A 16,391-nucleotide genomic window follows, 5' to 3' on the forward strand; every position below is an offset into this window, starting at 1 on the left:
CTCTGTGCACGGCAGCGGGGAACGGATGTCCGATTTTTTCAATCACAAGGAAGGCAAAGAAGTAAAAACACAAGCCGCAATTTCCTTTTGGCTGGAGTTTCACTATGGGAAATAGTGCACGTCTATCCAGCCCTTCATTTTGGAAGAGTGAAAACTGGGATGACGGGAAGAGGAAAGATGTTAGGAGTCGGAGGCTTCCTGGTAAATCAGGGTAAAGCTGGCCTGGGCTAGCTCCCCCATCTGCTTTGGGCTTCTCCACAGACCTGTAAGAATCAGTGAGTTCTCAAGTTCAAGAGCACAGCCTTCACACACAGAGTGGCCAATCAGGAGATGAAATCCCATTTAAAACCGTGACAGAAGAGAGAAGATATTTAGGAAGAAACTTAACAGGAAATGTGCAACACATATGTGAAGAAAACACTACACTCAAAATGACTCAACAAACAGGAAAAAAAAAAGATGCCCTGTTGTTGGAAAGGATTCAGCATCATTAAGATGTCAATTCTCTCTTATTTGAAAATTTAACATTATCCCCTTAAAAACACCAACCGGCTTTTGTGAGGTAAGCTGACACAAAGGTTCATGTGGAAAAATAAAACCGCACATAGAGGAACCCTCAGTGTATATTGCTAAGTGGAGGAAGCCAATCTGCAAAGACTACATATTATGATTCCAGCTGCGTGACGTTCGGGAGAAGGTGAAACTATGGAGACAGTGGAGAGATCAGTGGTTGCCATGGGTTTGGCGAAGGAGGGAGGGCTGAGCGGGCAGAATGCAGAGCATGAAAGTATCCCGTGTGATACTGTAACGGTGGGTACATTTCATTAACATTTGTCCAAACTCATAGAATGTACAAAACCCATGGTGAGACCTAATATAAACTATGGATTTTAGTTAATAATCATGTGGCTCATCAATGCAGTAAATGCAATTTATGAACACTAACGAAAGATATTAATAACAGGAAATTGTGTGTGGAAAGGGTGAAGGGAGAAGGGATATATGAGAACTCTATATTTTCTGCTTGATTTTTTTATGAACCTAAAATCACTCTAAAATGAATCTATTAACTTTTTAATAATAGTTTTTAATTAAAATCAAATGGCAAGAATAGTTATGAAAACCCTGAGATCGAACTGCTGCAGGGAGAAGTATTAGATACTAAATCCTGTTCTAAAGCCTTTATGTGAACGATGGGGGACCGACCCATCAGAAAACAGATGGACATACAGGGGAACAGGCTAGAAATAAGTCCCAGGACACACAGAAATGCAGTATATGAGAGAGAAGCCACCACAAATCACTGTGGTAAAGATGTGCTTTGTAATACATAGCGTTGGGATAACTACGTAGCCATTTGGAAAGACAGAAGATTGAATCCATACCATATACAGCACACAAGAATAAATCAGATCCACACTCGGTTCGGGGCCAACATGTTGATCAGAGATTTAAAAAGAAAAAAATGTATTCACAAGTATTCAAAGAAAAAAATGGATAAACTAACTGCTCTATATCTAAAAAAGTTTTTCTAAGGAGAACTCAGATTCAATAGAAGGAAGAATTGGTAACCAAACTAAATGATAATCAAAAACTTGAAAAATAGCCTGGTGGGCTGCCGTCTATGGGGTCGCACAGAGTCGGACACAACTGAAGCGACTCAGCAGCAGCAGCAAGCAGTGTTGAAAGAAAATGACAATCAAGGAGAAAACATTTGCAATATTTATCACTGATAAAGGGCTAGCAAGTCCTGATATATAAAGAATTGTCAAGTTTAGGGGAAAAATCCAAAATCTTGACAACAGAAGGATAATAAAAGACACAACCACAAAACCATTTTTATGTTACAAAAAGACAAAATGGCCCACAAACCTACTAAAAGATGTTCCGTTTCTCTCATAATAAGAAAACCCCAGATTAAGCTACATCAAGATACACTCTCACCTGTCAGATTGGAAACAATAATTGGACGGCGCCTGTCGGTCGTGCTTGGACGCGTCTGCCGGGAACTCAGGAGGGAGCAGCACTTGCATCCACTTCTGCAGTGAATGCGACTTCGCAATATTGAGCAAACTATGCATGTATTCACCTGCTGACACAGAAATCTCACTTCTAGAAATCTACCCTGAAGATACACTTCCAAAATTGATAAAATACACACGCAGAGGCACTCATTGCATCGTTGTTTGCAACTGTAAGATGCTGAAAGCGGCCTGAGTGCTCAGAGGACAGCGGGTGAATTAAAGTACAGCAGAGCCACAGAAACGGAGTCCTACGCAGCTGTCTAAGAAAATGACAAAGATTTCTGTGCACTGACATGTAGTGATTTCCAGGATACTAAAAATTTATAAATTAAGTGAAAAAGAATATCTACCTTCTCTATAAGAAAGGCAAAAGAATGTATCCATGTCCTTGCTTATTCTTTACAAAAAGAAACAGAAACAGGTCAGAAACTAGCTCATTTAGTTGTCTTGCAAGGAATGGCGGGGCGGGGGTGGGCAGAAGGGATATGAGGGAGAAGTAATACTCTGAGTATGCTTTTTTGGTAAAGTTTTGATGTTTTTGTTACTCAAAAAATAAAATTAAATCAGTCAAGATGCCAGTATCTTTGGTCCAAATCCTTCTCATAGAGCCATCTTTCTGGTTCTCTCATATGATTCTCTCCCCCACTTTTAGGGCCTCTTGTGATTACACTGGGCCCCCCCACCCCGGATAATCTAGAAATCTCCCCATGTAAAAGTCAGCTGATTAGCAATCCTAATTCCATCTGTAATTTTAACTCCCCTTTGTTATGGAACCTAACATACTCACAGGTCCTGGGGATCAGGATGTAGACCTCTTTGGAACTCACCATCCTGCCTACCAGATGTTGTTCAGTTGCTCAGTTGTGTCTGACTCTTTGTGACCCCATGGACTGTAGCCCACCAGGCTTCCCTGTCCTTCACCACCTCCCGGAGCTTGCTCAAACTCATGTCCGTTGAGTTGGTCATACCATCCAACCATCTCCTCCTCTGTCACCCGCTTCTCCTCCTGCCTTCAATCTTTCTCAGCATCAGGGTCTTTTCTAATGAGAAGGCTCTTTGCACCAGGTACCCAGAGTATTGGAGCTTCAGCTTTAGCATCAGTCCTTCCAATGAATATTCAGAACTGATTTCCTTTAGGATTGGTTGATTTGATCTCCTTGCAGTCCAAGGGACTCTCAAGAGTCTTCTCCAACACCACAGTTCAAAAGCATCAATTCTTCGGTACTCAGCCTTCTTTATAGTCCAACTCTCATATCCATACATGACCACTGGAGAAACCATCGCCTTGACTATAGGGACCTTTGCCTACCACACGGGTGGCCCCAAACCTGGCGGCAGTCACGGCTGTCCAGAAAGAACCAGGGCATGCTACCTGTAAGCCTAACACTCGGGGAGGACAGACACCACAGCTGTCACTTGAATTTTCCCCTTAGTGTGGATCTCCCTGGCATTTTCTATGGTGGACATGCTTTACTTTCAAATTCAAGTTTTTAAATGGTATCTTAAAATTGCCCATCTCACATGTCTTCCAGTGTGTTAAAGAGACTGGGAAGGAATATGCCAAAATGTTCACAGGAGCTGCCTCTGCGTGGTGAATTCCAAGCAATTTTAATTTCAAGCTCTTTAGGAATTTCCTGTGCCTTCTGGATTGCATGTGAAGACTATATTGTTGAGGCTAAAGAAAAAATATTCTAAAAAGAAATGTAAAAATTTGCTGGGAGACATGATATAACGCTAACATCTTGCTCAACATTCGGCGGCTTGGGGAGGAACAGGCCTGGGCCCTTGGCAGATCTGCTGTGCCCCTGGAGAAGAATCTTTTTTATACCAGCCAGTCCAATCCTTGTCTCTTAGTAATTCGGGATAAGTCATTCCTGTCCCCCGCTGGGCTCAGCAGCTTGCTGGCACTGATGGGCTGAGAGATGATTTAAGCTCTTTCTGGAGGGATCCTCGGAGGTTTTTCTCCATTGATGCTCCTTTTAAAACATTATTTCAACTGGAAACAACTAAATGTGTTGACTTCAAGGGAATGGTTAGGTAGATTATAATTCAGCCAGAAGATGGAGTATTATCATGCAGCTATTACAAACTGCACTTATGAGAAGTTTTTAATTATGTGGAAAAACACAAGTGAAAATGGGGGATGCAAAAGAGTGTATATTGTATAATATCAATCGTGTAAAAGCGTACAGAGGAAGGGATGAAAGAAGCTACATCAAGGTGCTAACAGATGGAGACGACCCACACGTCTATCAACTCACAAGTGGACAGACAAAATGTGGTATAGCCACACAGCAGAATATTTCACTATAAAAAGGAATTTACTGCTACACGCCACAGCATTGTGCCAAGTGAAGTGAGCCAGACACCACGGCCTCATATTCTATGATTCTATGAGGTGCCCCAAACAGGCAAACCTATAGAGGCAGAAATGGGGGGTGGCTGTTTAAAGGGTATAGGAATGTCCATTGAGTTAGTGATGCCACCCAACCATCTCATCCTCTGTTGTGCCTTTTTCCTCCTGAGACTGGGTCATAAAAAGAATACAGCTCTACCTGCCTCTCTCTGGGACCCATGACTTCAGAATCCCCTTCTAAGCTGCCATGCTTAGAAGAAGCCTGAGCTAGCCCTGTGAGAAGATGGCCCCAGCCAGCAGCCAATGTCAGTCTCCAGACATGAGACAAAACGAGCCTCCCAGCAGCTCCAGCTGCAGCCTGAAGGGTCATGGAGCCGAGACAAGCCGCCCTGCTTTGCCCCGTCCACTTCTTGACTTAGTGGACCCACAGCAAGGCAGAGGAGAATCCGGGGATATTGCATATGTCTCGGTTTGGGAGTTGTTATGCAGCCATAATCGGAGAAGGTGATGGCACCCCACTCCAGTACTCTTGCCTGGAAAATCCCATGGACCCAAGAAGCCTGGTAGGCTGCAGTCCATGGAGTCTTGAAGAGTTGGACACGACTGAGCGACTTCACTTTCACTTTTCACTTTGATACATTGGAGAAGGAAATGGCAACCCACTCCAGTGTTCTTGCCTGGAGAATCCCAGGGACGGGGGAGCCTAGTTGGCTGCCGTCTATGGCATCGCACAGAGTCAGACACGACTGAAGTGACTTAGCAGCATGCAGCCATAATAATGGTATTAATAGCACTTGCGGAATCATTATCTGCATTTGACAAGGTCCCTGACCATTCATATGCATGGTCAAGGGCCGGAAGCACTGCCCAGCCATGTTTACTGACCTCTCTCAAAGTGTGTGTGCCCTATCCTACAGCTGGGAAATGCTGCTGAAATGCTCATTGATCACTGTTTCCCCTGCAAAAAGGGAGAATAGGCTGACCTTCGATCCAGCAACCCATGCACATCCTGGATTGTTGTTTAGCTGCTAAGACGTGACGTCTGACTCTTTGTGACCCCATGGACTGTAGCCCGCCAGGCTCCTCTGTCCATGGGATTCCCCAGGCAAGAATACTGGAGTGGGTTGCCATTTCCTTCTCCAGGTGATCTGCCCGACCCAGGGAGCGAACCTGCATCTCCTGCATTGGCAGCAGATTCTCTATCACTGAGTCACCAGGGAAGCCCACACATCTTCAATATGCAGGCGCTGAACTTGGCATGGCCACAAGTGGAGCCAGAGGCAACTGCTGACCCCCTGTGCTGGTTAGTGGCCACCCAGCGTCTCAGGCTCTTCCCTTGGCCACTTGGGATGAAGGATGAGAAGGAAAGCCAGCCCTTGCTGACCCACTCCCTCCTGTGGACAGCATGGTTCACAGGGCCGTGGGAGCCTGAATGAATGCTATCACCTTTTCCTGTGACCGGGGTAAATGACAGCTGGGCTCCTGCTCCAAGTGGCCTCCCTGTAGAAACTGTTACTCTTTTTGGCAGTAGCCTGCCTGGCAGCAATTACTACCCTGGCAGGGGCCCCTTTAAAAGTCAGGCAGACCTGAGTAGCAATAAGTACTGGCCAACCCTCAGCAGAGAAGGAAATGGCAACCCACTCCAGTGTTCTTGCCTGGAGAATCCCAGGGACGGGGGAGTCTGGTGGGCTGCCATCTCTGGGGTCACACAGAGTCGAACAAGACTGAAGTGATGCAGCAGCAGCAGCAGGACTAAGCAACTTGAACACTGCAATTTACTGAACCTCCACTCAGAGGCCAGTTCACAAACTCGGCTAAGAGAACAACTACGGAAGGACTGAGAATGTGGTCCAGCCGGCAGGGGTGGGGGCAAGTATGGGTGGGGTGGGGAGACGCTTAAACCGGGCCCAGCCTGTGCTGGGATTCCCAGGAAAGAAACCATCTTCTGGCTCCTCGGAAAGGTGTTCATCATCAGGGCAGGTTCATCAGCTACCGGAGAGTTTCAGATGGCATCAGGGGCCAGTCTCGCCCACCAGCATACACACTCGTGTGGATACTGACGATCACTCACACAACCAGAGCCATCGTTTGGGGAGGGCTTCTCCTGTGCCGGGTCCTGGACTTTCTTGCACTAGCTCATTGTGTCCTGACGATATAGGACCCAGGGCTCAGGTGGTGGCGGTACAGGTATCATTATTTAAAAAAAATTATTTTTAGAGAACCTGGAATCTATCGAAAGCACAACTCCTCTCCCACAGTCCTTGGAAGGGAAGCAAGATGCCAATTCGGAAGTTCATGGCTCATGGACTCCTGGGCAGGGAGAGAGGTGGCCACTCCACCCCAGGGAGGGGCAGCCCCCAGGGACACGGAAGGCCCTGCTCCAGCGAGGGGCTCTGGAAAGGAGGCACAGCCAGTCTTCTAAGGCGGAGCTCGGAGTGATGTGAGAGTGTGATCCCACCTTTTGCTGAAAGAGCGGGGGACTGTCAAGACCTCCAGCAACCAGGGGCTGCTCTGCCATAATTCCTCGTGAGCAGGCCGTGCGGGGCCAGGGCTGGCAGGTCAACGAGGAACCGAAGGAACTGCCTGAGCTTATTCCATCCTGGAGGGGCAACACCAGATTGACTCTTCACCCAGGAGACAGGGCCCACAGTGGAAACCCCACGGATAGGCATTAGATCTGAGAGCCAGGCCTATGACCTTGGCCAGCCCCTTCTGGACATACGACCTTGGGCAAATCACTCCCACTTTCTGATTCTCATTTTCTCATCCATATACAGAATCAATGCTATTTACATTCAACAGTCTTATACTGAAACCAGACAGACTTTTTTAAAAAGCCAGCACATTTTGAATACCTTTATCTGTATTAAGTGTTTCTATAGAGATTCTCTGGCTACATCCTCACAAGTTCCTAAAGGTACTACTTTCCCAGTTTTACAGGTGGGGAAACTGAGTCCAGGCAGATACAGCTGGTAATTTTGACTCCAAAATGTGTGCATTTAACCACCATGTGACACTGCCTGCCAACAACTCACAGTGCCTGGCACAGTGGGTATGAGGAGCGGTAGCCATCATTATTAGCTTTCTCCAAATAATGCTTTCTTGCCGGAGTACAGCTTTAGTCATAAATTCTTATTTAAATCATCTTAAAAGTTGAGCTGGGCCAGTGCTCTCACATGGAGGTGGCGCATGTCCAATCATCCGGGCCCCAGGGCCCCCTTCCGCCCACAGCAGATGCTACTGCGAGAGCCTTAGCTAAGTCCCGTCTCTGGCACAGCCCAGTTGCTAACACACAGCACAAGCGCTTTTGCAACCACACTAAGTTAGTGGTGCTGGCATACACAATGGAGATTATCTGCTGCCCTTGGGAGTGGAAAAAGCACTGAATGTAGAGGCGCAGAAACACGGACAAAGCCTTTCTCAACACACAATTTTAAAAACCTCGTGACCAATCGGAGACATTCATCCAGCTGGCAGCCGAGGTGAACATGTGACCTTGGAGAGCCCTGCATTTGAGTTGCCAACTCTCTGCCAGCTAAGAACACACTTTGGGGCAAGCTGTTTAAACTCACTGCGCTTTAGTCTCTTCATCCACAAAATACGGATGATGACAATCAATACCTCTGCGTGGGGCTGAGATGAGGATAGAACGAGATGATTCTCGCCACCCCCTCCCCCACCTCCCTCCGCCCGGCTCCCAGACAGGACTGGGCTGGGAGAGGTCAGTTACTACTAGGGCTTTTGTGCTGTAGCTATTATGTAGATTTCAGGAATATCACTGGGAGTGTGTGGACATGAGCACACACACCACATATACAGAGAAATAACCCAAAGTTGTGGGGCTTCCCTGGAGGCTCAGTCGGTAAAGAATCCGCCTGCAAGGCAGGAGGCCTAGGTTCAATCCCTGAGTTGGGAAGATCCCCTGGAGGAGGGCATGGCAACCCACTCAAGTATTCTTGCCTGGAAAACCCAATGGACAGAGGAGCCTGGCAGACAGCAGTCCATGGGGTAGCAAGAGTCAGATACAACCGAGCAACTAGACACACTAATGACTCACCTCCAGGGGACAGTAAGCTCAAGATGCCCCATTGTGAGAACCGTTTTGCAAGGGGATGAACTTCTAAGTCTTGAAAGAGCCACTGGAGCTGGCCAGAGGAGGAGTTGTGAGGGGAGGAAGCGATGAGAACTGGATTTCTGTGACTAAGCTCCAGAGCCACCTGAGTTTTCAACCCCAGCTCCTCCACCTACCCAGCTGTGTGACCTTGGGCATATTGCTTAATCTCTCTGGGTCTTGGGTGCCCATCTCTAAAATAAGGATGATTCTGCTCCCTCCTCACAGGGTTGCTGGGAGAATCAAACGACTCAGAGCAGGAGCAGCCTTCACTGAGCACCCTGGTTGACACAGAGGGGCTCTCCCCGGATGCTCATGATTCCTATGAGTATTACTGTCAATCAGAAATAGTAGACGACTCCTCTGCCCTAACTTATTTCCATTATTATTTTCCCCTATCATTATCATCACTACCCTCACACTGCCATACCTTCTGCTACTTCCACCACACTTTTACTTAAGCATATTCTGAACAGCCAGGAGAATCCTCCAGGCCCCAAATTCAAAAGCAGAGTGTGCAGAAACCCCCAGCAGGTGTCACAACTGTGCTGACGGTAGAGAACCCGAGCAGAAGCAGGGAAGACTGAGGGCCCGGCTGCCAAGAATCGTCAGGCTGCTTGTTTTTTTCCATCACATAAGCTCAGGGGTTTAACATCTTGTGGCTAACAGGGGAGGCCTTAGGGCCAATCTCCACCCAGTTTCACCACTTCCTTGCTGTGTGATCGTGAGCAAGTGATGACCTCTCTGAGCCTCGGTTTGTTCATCTTCAATTAATGGTACAGCGTCTATGTCAAGAATTGTTCAGGGATTCATTAAGGCGGAACATAAAAAAAGCACTTAGCAGGGTCAGGCCTGGAATGATCACTCAGTGGACACTCGCTGTCACCATTTCTGTCACCGATGCTCAGCAGCTCATCACCTGGGGCACCAGGAGTCTTCACTGCCCTCTGTAGCCCACTCCCACCGCCCCCGCCCCCCCGCCCCTCAATTCAACACGAGTTCCATGCAGACCACACAGGGGGCATAGATCCAGGCTCTGCATCGCACACACCTCGTTCTGGCCCCCAGATCACCAGTGCCTGATGCCCACCGCGCTCTCACCACAAGAAAGACTCCGAGGGCCCTGGGGTGCCCGGGGAGGGACACGGCTGCCCACCCTCCCTGCCACTCAGCCAGCAAGCCTCTCTCCAAACCCCGCTCAAGGTGAGAAAACAGACACGCTCAGGAGACATCCTGCCCTTTCTCCTTTGTTTTGGCTCTCTCTAGCCGGCAGCAGGAGAACACTGTAGATACTAAATAGCAGCAGTAAAAAATGATCAGGAGATGGCTAAGACACATTTTTTTTTTTTTTTGCTACATTTTGTGCTTCGACTTTTGAGGAGGGCCTTCTATGACACTCTGAGGGGGCAACAACTTAGTCCAAATCTTATTAATCAGAGACGAAAGGTTTTGAACTGAGAAAGGAAGCACTTTTCTAAAAAGCCGGTGGTTGGATCATCAAAGGAACAGAATGAACAAGGGCCCCCAAGTCACTGTGTGCACAGCAGGTCAGGGAGAAAGGGGTCTGGAAGGACGTGCCAGCTGCTGACAGCTGTCACATCCTGGGCTGGCAGGTGCAGGGGGGAAGGATGGTCACTGCGCACCCGAGTCTGCCTGCGCATGATCGGACTCCTTCACAACCAGCAAGCGTTACATTTACAATTAGAAACAAGTTAAGATTTTTTATTAATACTTATTACACTTGGCTAACTTGATACCTGCCAGGATTCTCCACTGTGAACTTAACAGTTTTCCCCTTTATTATTACAAAATATATGGATAGAGGTACTTTGAAATTACGCAAAACATCCTGTTTCTGCTATTTAGCATCCTTTGGTGCTCCTTGCCTATAGCAATGTAATATAATGCTCTAACTGTGATTTTCTCTTCCTGTATTCCTTCTATGCTTTTTCATGGCAATGTTTCTTTAAGCAGGAGTTGTTGCTTCTCCCCCATTGATTTATTTATCCTGTTCTTTATGTAATTACGTTAGTATGGATCCCTGGATATTTACTTCTCCTTTGGCCATGGCTGACTGTACACATATGATAGGCTGATTGATTGATTGGGTAGTACATCTTTATTTTCTGGTCCTAAAAGATAGCCCAGGGTCCTCTGCCCTAGACCTGGAATCAATGATTCCTACAAAGAGCCGTGGTTCCTTTTATTTGGAGAATAGTATTTAGAAACTAAGATCTCAGTACTAGCTGTTCCCATTTTTATTGGGTACAACCCCCATCAACGGATGGAGTAAGGAATTATATGTATATGTACTAACTCATGCATACATACACAGCTGAATTGATTTCTGCATCTATTTGTGTATATACGTACAGATTTTTTTCTTTTTTGTGAATGAGTCCATATTGACATCTCCGATGAGTCCAGCACCACAGGGTTTATTCTATTCCCAACCCTTTCCTTCCTTGTGACTTTCTTTGAAAGTAACAACCTGGCTCTCACTATCTAAAATGTATTTATTTTTTCAACCTGTACAAATGAAGTCGTTTCAGAATTCCTAATCCATTCCCCTTCGAGGCAAAGAAATTTGCCAACTGGAATACAGTGTTTGAGGGCAGTTCTTCTTGTCTTTCTTTGCCTTATAGTATCAGTTGAAACGATGTTTCTCAAAATCACTTAGGTCAGCTTCCTCCTTCTCCACTCCCTTTCAGTGTGGCTACATGAATCATTTGTAATACAGTTAGATTGCTTTGTCTTCATTTGTCTCAGTCTGCACTCCATCTATCCTCCAACAACCAGGCTGAGTTTTTAAAAATTTTATATATAGCAACATCCCTCTGTGTACAGTTCTGTGGGTGTTGACAAGTGCCCAGATTCATGCGTCCATCACTACATACAACCACCTTTCCATACAGAACCATTTCCCAGGTCTTCTGCCCATTTTGAGAGTTCTTTATGCATTCTCAGTACAAGTCCTTTGTCAGAAATGTAATTAGAAAACGCTGACTTCTCCAACTCTGTGGTGTGTCTTTTCATTCTCTTAAGAGTGTGTCTTTTGCAGGGCAACGTTTTTAACTTTCATAAAGCCTATTTTGTCAGTTTTTTTCCCTTATGGGCCATGCTTTTGGTGTCTCATCTGCAAACTCTTAGCCCAATGCGAGGCCCCACAGATTTCCTCCTAGGCATTCCTGTAGCAGCAGTGTGGTGTTATTTTACCTTTAGGGCTATGGTGTATTTTGAGTTCATTTTCATAGAAGGTGTGAGGTTGAGGTTGAGGCTCATTTGTTGGCATGTAAATGTCCACATGTTCCAGCACCATGTTGAAAGGACCATCATCCTTCCTTTCTCCATTGACTTACCTCTTCACTTTTGCCAAGCGTCGGTTCAGTATGCAAAGGGGGCTTTGTTTCTGAACGCTCTGCTCCGTCCCACTGGCCTACACGTCCGTCCTTTCACGAGCACTGCACTGTCTTGTTCATTGCAGTTTTATAGCAAGTCTTGACATGGGGTACTGAGTCCTCTAACTGCTCTTCGGCTTCAGGATTATTTGAGCTCCTCTAGTTTCTTTGCCTTTCCAGTACAAAATTTACAGTCAGTGTGTAAATATCTATAAACATTCCTGCTGGGATTGGAATTGGGATTGAATCAAGATTCAATTGATTCGTTGAATCAAGATCAAACTAGGGAGACCTGGCTTTGTAATAATACTGAGTCTTTGTATTCCATGAACACAGTATATACCCATTTATTTAGGTCTTTTTCAGAGTTTTCAGCATACAAATAACTGTACATATTTTATTATTTATTTCTACCCTAAACTGTGTTTTTTAAAATTGATGCTGAATTTCACTTGTTCATTGCTAGCATATTGAAATGGAGGTGACTTGTGGCAACAGTGTCAGACTTTTATTTTTGGGGGCTCCAAAATCACTGTACATGGTGATTGCAGCCATGAAATTAAAAGACACTTACTCCTTGGAAGGAAAGTTATGCCCAACCTAGACAGCATATTCAAAAGCAGAGACATTACTTTGTCAACAAAGGTCCGTCTAGTCAAGGCTATGGTTTTTCCAGTAGTCATGTATGAATATGAGAGTTGTACTGTGAAGAAAGCTGAGCTCTGAAGAATTGATGCTTTTGAACTGTGGTGTTGGAGAAGACTCTTGAGAATCCCTTGGACTGCAAGGAGGTCCAACCAGTCCATCCTAGAGGAGATCAGTCCTGGGTGTTCATTGGAAGGACTGATGTTGAAGCTGAAACTTCAATACTTTGGCCACCTCATGCTAAGAGTTGACTCATTGGAAAAGACTCTGATGCTGGGAGGGATTGGGGGCAGGAGGAGAAGGGGACAACAGAGGATGAGATGGCTGGATGGCATCACCAACTCAATGGACATGAGTTTGAGTGAACTCCGGGAATTGGTGATGGACAGGGAAGCCTGGCGTGCTGCAATTCATGGGGTCTCAAAGAGTTGGACACGACTGAGCGACTGAACTGAACTGAACTGAACTGTGTATGCTAACTTTGTGTCCCTCCATCTTGCTACACTCATTATTTCTTGGAGTTTTTTTTGTAGATTCTTTGGAATTTTCTATGCAGACGAGCAGTCTCTGTAAATAGAGTTTTATTTCTTCTTTTCAGATATGTATGCCTTTTCTTTCTTTCTATTGACTGCTTGCACTGACTACAGCTTCTAGTATGATACTGAATAGGAGTGGTGAGGGAAGATATTTTTGCCTTATTTCAATCTTAGAAGAAACTGTATAGTTTTCACCATTAAATATATTATCTATTGCTTTGTGAAGATGCTCTTCATCAGGTTAAGGAAGTCCCTTTTGACTCCTAATTTAATTAGAGTTTTTAAAAATCATAAATGGATATTGTGCTGTGCTTAGTCACTCAGTTGTGTCCGACTCTTTGTGACCTCATGGACAGTAGCCCGCCAGGCTCCTCTGTCCATGGGGATTCCCCAGGCAGGAATACTGGAGTGGGTTGCCATGCCCTCCTCCAGGGGCATGGTGGATACTGAATACTGTTAAATGCCTTTTCTGATTATATGGTTTTTCTCAGTAACACTAATTTTCAAATGTCGAACTAGCCTTGCGTTCCTTGGATAAAGCTCATTTGGTCATGGTATATATATTTTTAATAGATTGTTGGGGTTGTTAAATTTCGTTGGGGGTTTTCACATCTAAGTTCGTGAAGAATAGTGATCTGTAATTTTCTTTTCCTGAAATGTGTTTGTTCTTGCTGTTCTATTATACTGGTTTCATAAAATGAGTTGGGAAGTATTCCCTCACTTTTTATTTTCAGAGAGAGATTGTGTAATAGTTCTTCCTTAACTATTTGCAAGAGATCATTAGTGAAAGCAACTGGGCTTGCGTTTTCTTTTTTTGGATGGTTTTTAACTACAAATTCAGTTTCTTTGACACACATATAGAATTTTCAGGTTATCTATTTTTCTTTCTTGAGTGTTAGTGGTTTATATCTTTCAAGAAATTGGTTCATTCATTTAAGTTGTAAAATTTACAGGCAGAGAGTTGCTTGTAACACACCCTTATTTTTTTTTTTTCTGAATATAATCAGCGAATCCTCCCAAACCCTGTTTTCCTGCAGCAGCGCTGTCAACCGGATCCTCTAGCCTTCCCTCAAGGGACTCCTTACGTCAGGCGTTCGTAGGCCTGGTGGCGCAGGACGCCAGCTCAGCAGCCCCCAGCCAGGGAGGTGCGTCACAGGTGCTCAAGGACGCCTAAATGTCCTCCCACACAGAACCATCGTTTCCAGCAGACCCTCTCCTGGTCAATCCCACCGGACCCAAGCTTGCCGTGTGCCTGTCCGCTCCCTCGGTCCTCCCCGGCCTTCTGTGCGCGTGGGAACAAGGGGCTCCCTCGTGCGGTGCCCACTGATGTTCGGCTACAAACCATTCTTAGTGCCCACGGTTCTGAGCACTGAGCGTAGAAACAGCCGCTTCCTCTCTGCCCCAACGGCGCGGCGCAGCGGGGCGGCCGCACCCGTGGTGCCGGCAAACCCGGCATCTGCAGGGCAGTTAACACACCCTTATTACCTAAGGTTTTTCTTATTGTTAGAAATATGAAGAGGTAATTTTTATCATCTTCATTAGGGCTGCTATAAAATCAGTCGTCAGATCAGATCAGATCAGATCAGTCGCTCAGTCGTGTCCGACTCTTTGCGACCCCATGAATTGCAGCACACCAGGCCTCCCTGTCCATCACCAAATCACAAATAAAAATACTTTAAAAATATCTTTACTAAACAAGTATTATGTAGCAGCCACACCCTTTTTCCCCACTGAGAATATGCAGACTGCATCCTTGGAGAGTATGCCAGGCTCATTCTCTCCCAGCAGGACTATTTCAGGGACTCACGGAGACAGAGTCAGCAGGCAAAGGAGCTGCCTGATGATGAAGAGGCTCTGTCCAGGGCTCTGTGCTGGGGATTCAGACACCTGGACCTACTTCTCCATGATCCTCAGTCAGTCCTTCCCCTCCCTCTGGTCTTCAGTCTCCCCAGGTGGGAAATGGGAAGCTTGGAGGCTGAGATCTATGCATATAGATGGGTTCCTGCCACCACCTACCCTCCATCAGGGAAGAGCTGAAGGTGGTCCTGAATGTCCACCGGTACCTTTGATGAGCAAACCTCACTGTGGGCCATGGTGCTATTCAGCTTTTTCATCATGAAGGCACGTGTCTCTAAAGGAGAGGGTCTGATTGCTCAGGTCCATCCCAGGTGGTTATAAAAACCACTAAGGCCTCTTAGCAGGATTCATTCCTCAACAGAAGTCCAGCTCTGTGCTGTGTTCAGACCAGGATGAACATGAAGCAGTGGTCAAGATTGGAGCTTTGGAGTCAAAAAGACCTGGCCTGGGGCCTGCCTCAGCTGTAGCCGCCCTCCTTCATTCAGGACATCCACCGTGGGCCAGGCGCTGTCTGCATAGCGTGTAGAGAGCATGCAGTCTCTGCTCCACGCTGCTGGGGCCTCAGGGGAGAGACAGTCATTAACGTCACGTCTGACTGTGTGACCCCATGGGCTGTAGCCCGCCAGCCTCTTCTATGGAATTTTCCAAGCAAGAACACTGGAATGGGTTGCCATTTCCTCCACCAGGGGATCTGCCAGACCCAGGGATCGAATCCGAGTCTTCTGCATCTCCTGCATTGGCAGGCGAATTCTTTACCCATGAGCCACCTGGGAAGCCATTATCAGTTTAGTTCAGTCGCTCAGTCGTGTCCGACTCTTTGCGACCCCATGAATCGCAGCATGCCAGGCCTCCCTGTCTATCACCAACTCCCGGAGTTCACTCAGATTCACGTCCATCAAGTCGGTGATGCCATCCAGCCATCTCATCCTCTGTCGTCCCCTTTTTCTCCTGCCCCCAATCCCTCCTAGCATCAGAGTCTTTTCCAATGAGTCAACTCTTCGCATGAGGTGGCCAAAGTACTGGAGTTTCAGCTTTAGCATCATTCCTTCCAAACAAATCCCAGGGCTGATCTCCTTCAGAATGGACTGGTTGGATCTCCTTGCAGTCCCAGGGACTCTCAAGAGTCTTCTCCAACACCACAGTTCAAAAGCACCAATTCTTCGGCACTCAGCTTTCTTCACAGTCCAACTCTCACATCCATACATGACCACTGGAAAAACCATAGCCTTGACTAGACGGAAGCCATTATAAATAAGCCCAAATTATGATGAGATTGTAAGTTTCTATCTCACAGAGCTGCAGTGAGGGTCAGAGCTGACAAGTGGAGATCACCAGCTCCTGGGTGAGTGCTCCATGAAGGACGCCATCCCAGGCTCAGGCCAGAGAGGACCAGTCAGCAGAACAGACCCTGGTAAAAGCCAGTCCACAGAGAGGTCAGCCCAACCCAGTTGACACACAGCACAC

General features: G+C 46.4%; 1 protein-coding gene and 1 non-coding gene across 3 annotated transcripts in view; both read right to left on the reverse strand.

Moving 5' to 3' along the window:
- Positions 1-16,391, reverse strand: part of WHRN (whirlin) — a 90,314-nt gene that overhangs the window by 33,403 nt on the left and 40,520 nt on the right. The gene's annotated exons all lie outside the window — the stretch shown is intronic.
- LOC133253543 (small nucleolar RNA SNORA43) lies at positions 14,395-14,527 on the reverse strand. The gene has a single exon (XR_009738332.1). It is a non-coding gene; the product is annotated as a small nucleolar RNA SNORA43 (small nucleolar RNA).

The sequence above is a fragment of the Bos javanicus genome, chromosome 8 (genome assembly GCF_032452875.1).
Source record: "Bos javanicus breed banteng chromosome 8, ARS-OSU_banteng_1.0, whole genome shotgun sequence".
Taxonomy (NCBI): domain Eukaryota; kingdom Metazoa; phylum Chordata; class Mammalia; order Artiodactyla; family Bovidae; genus Bos; species Bos javanicus.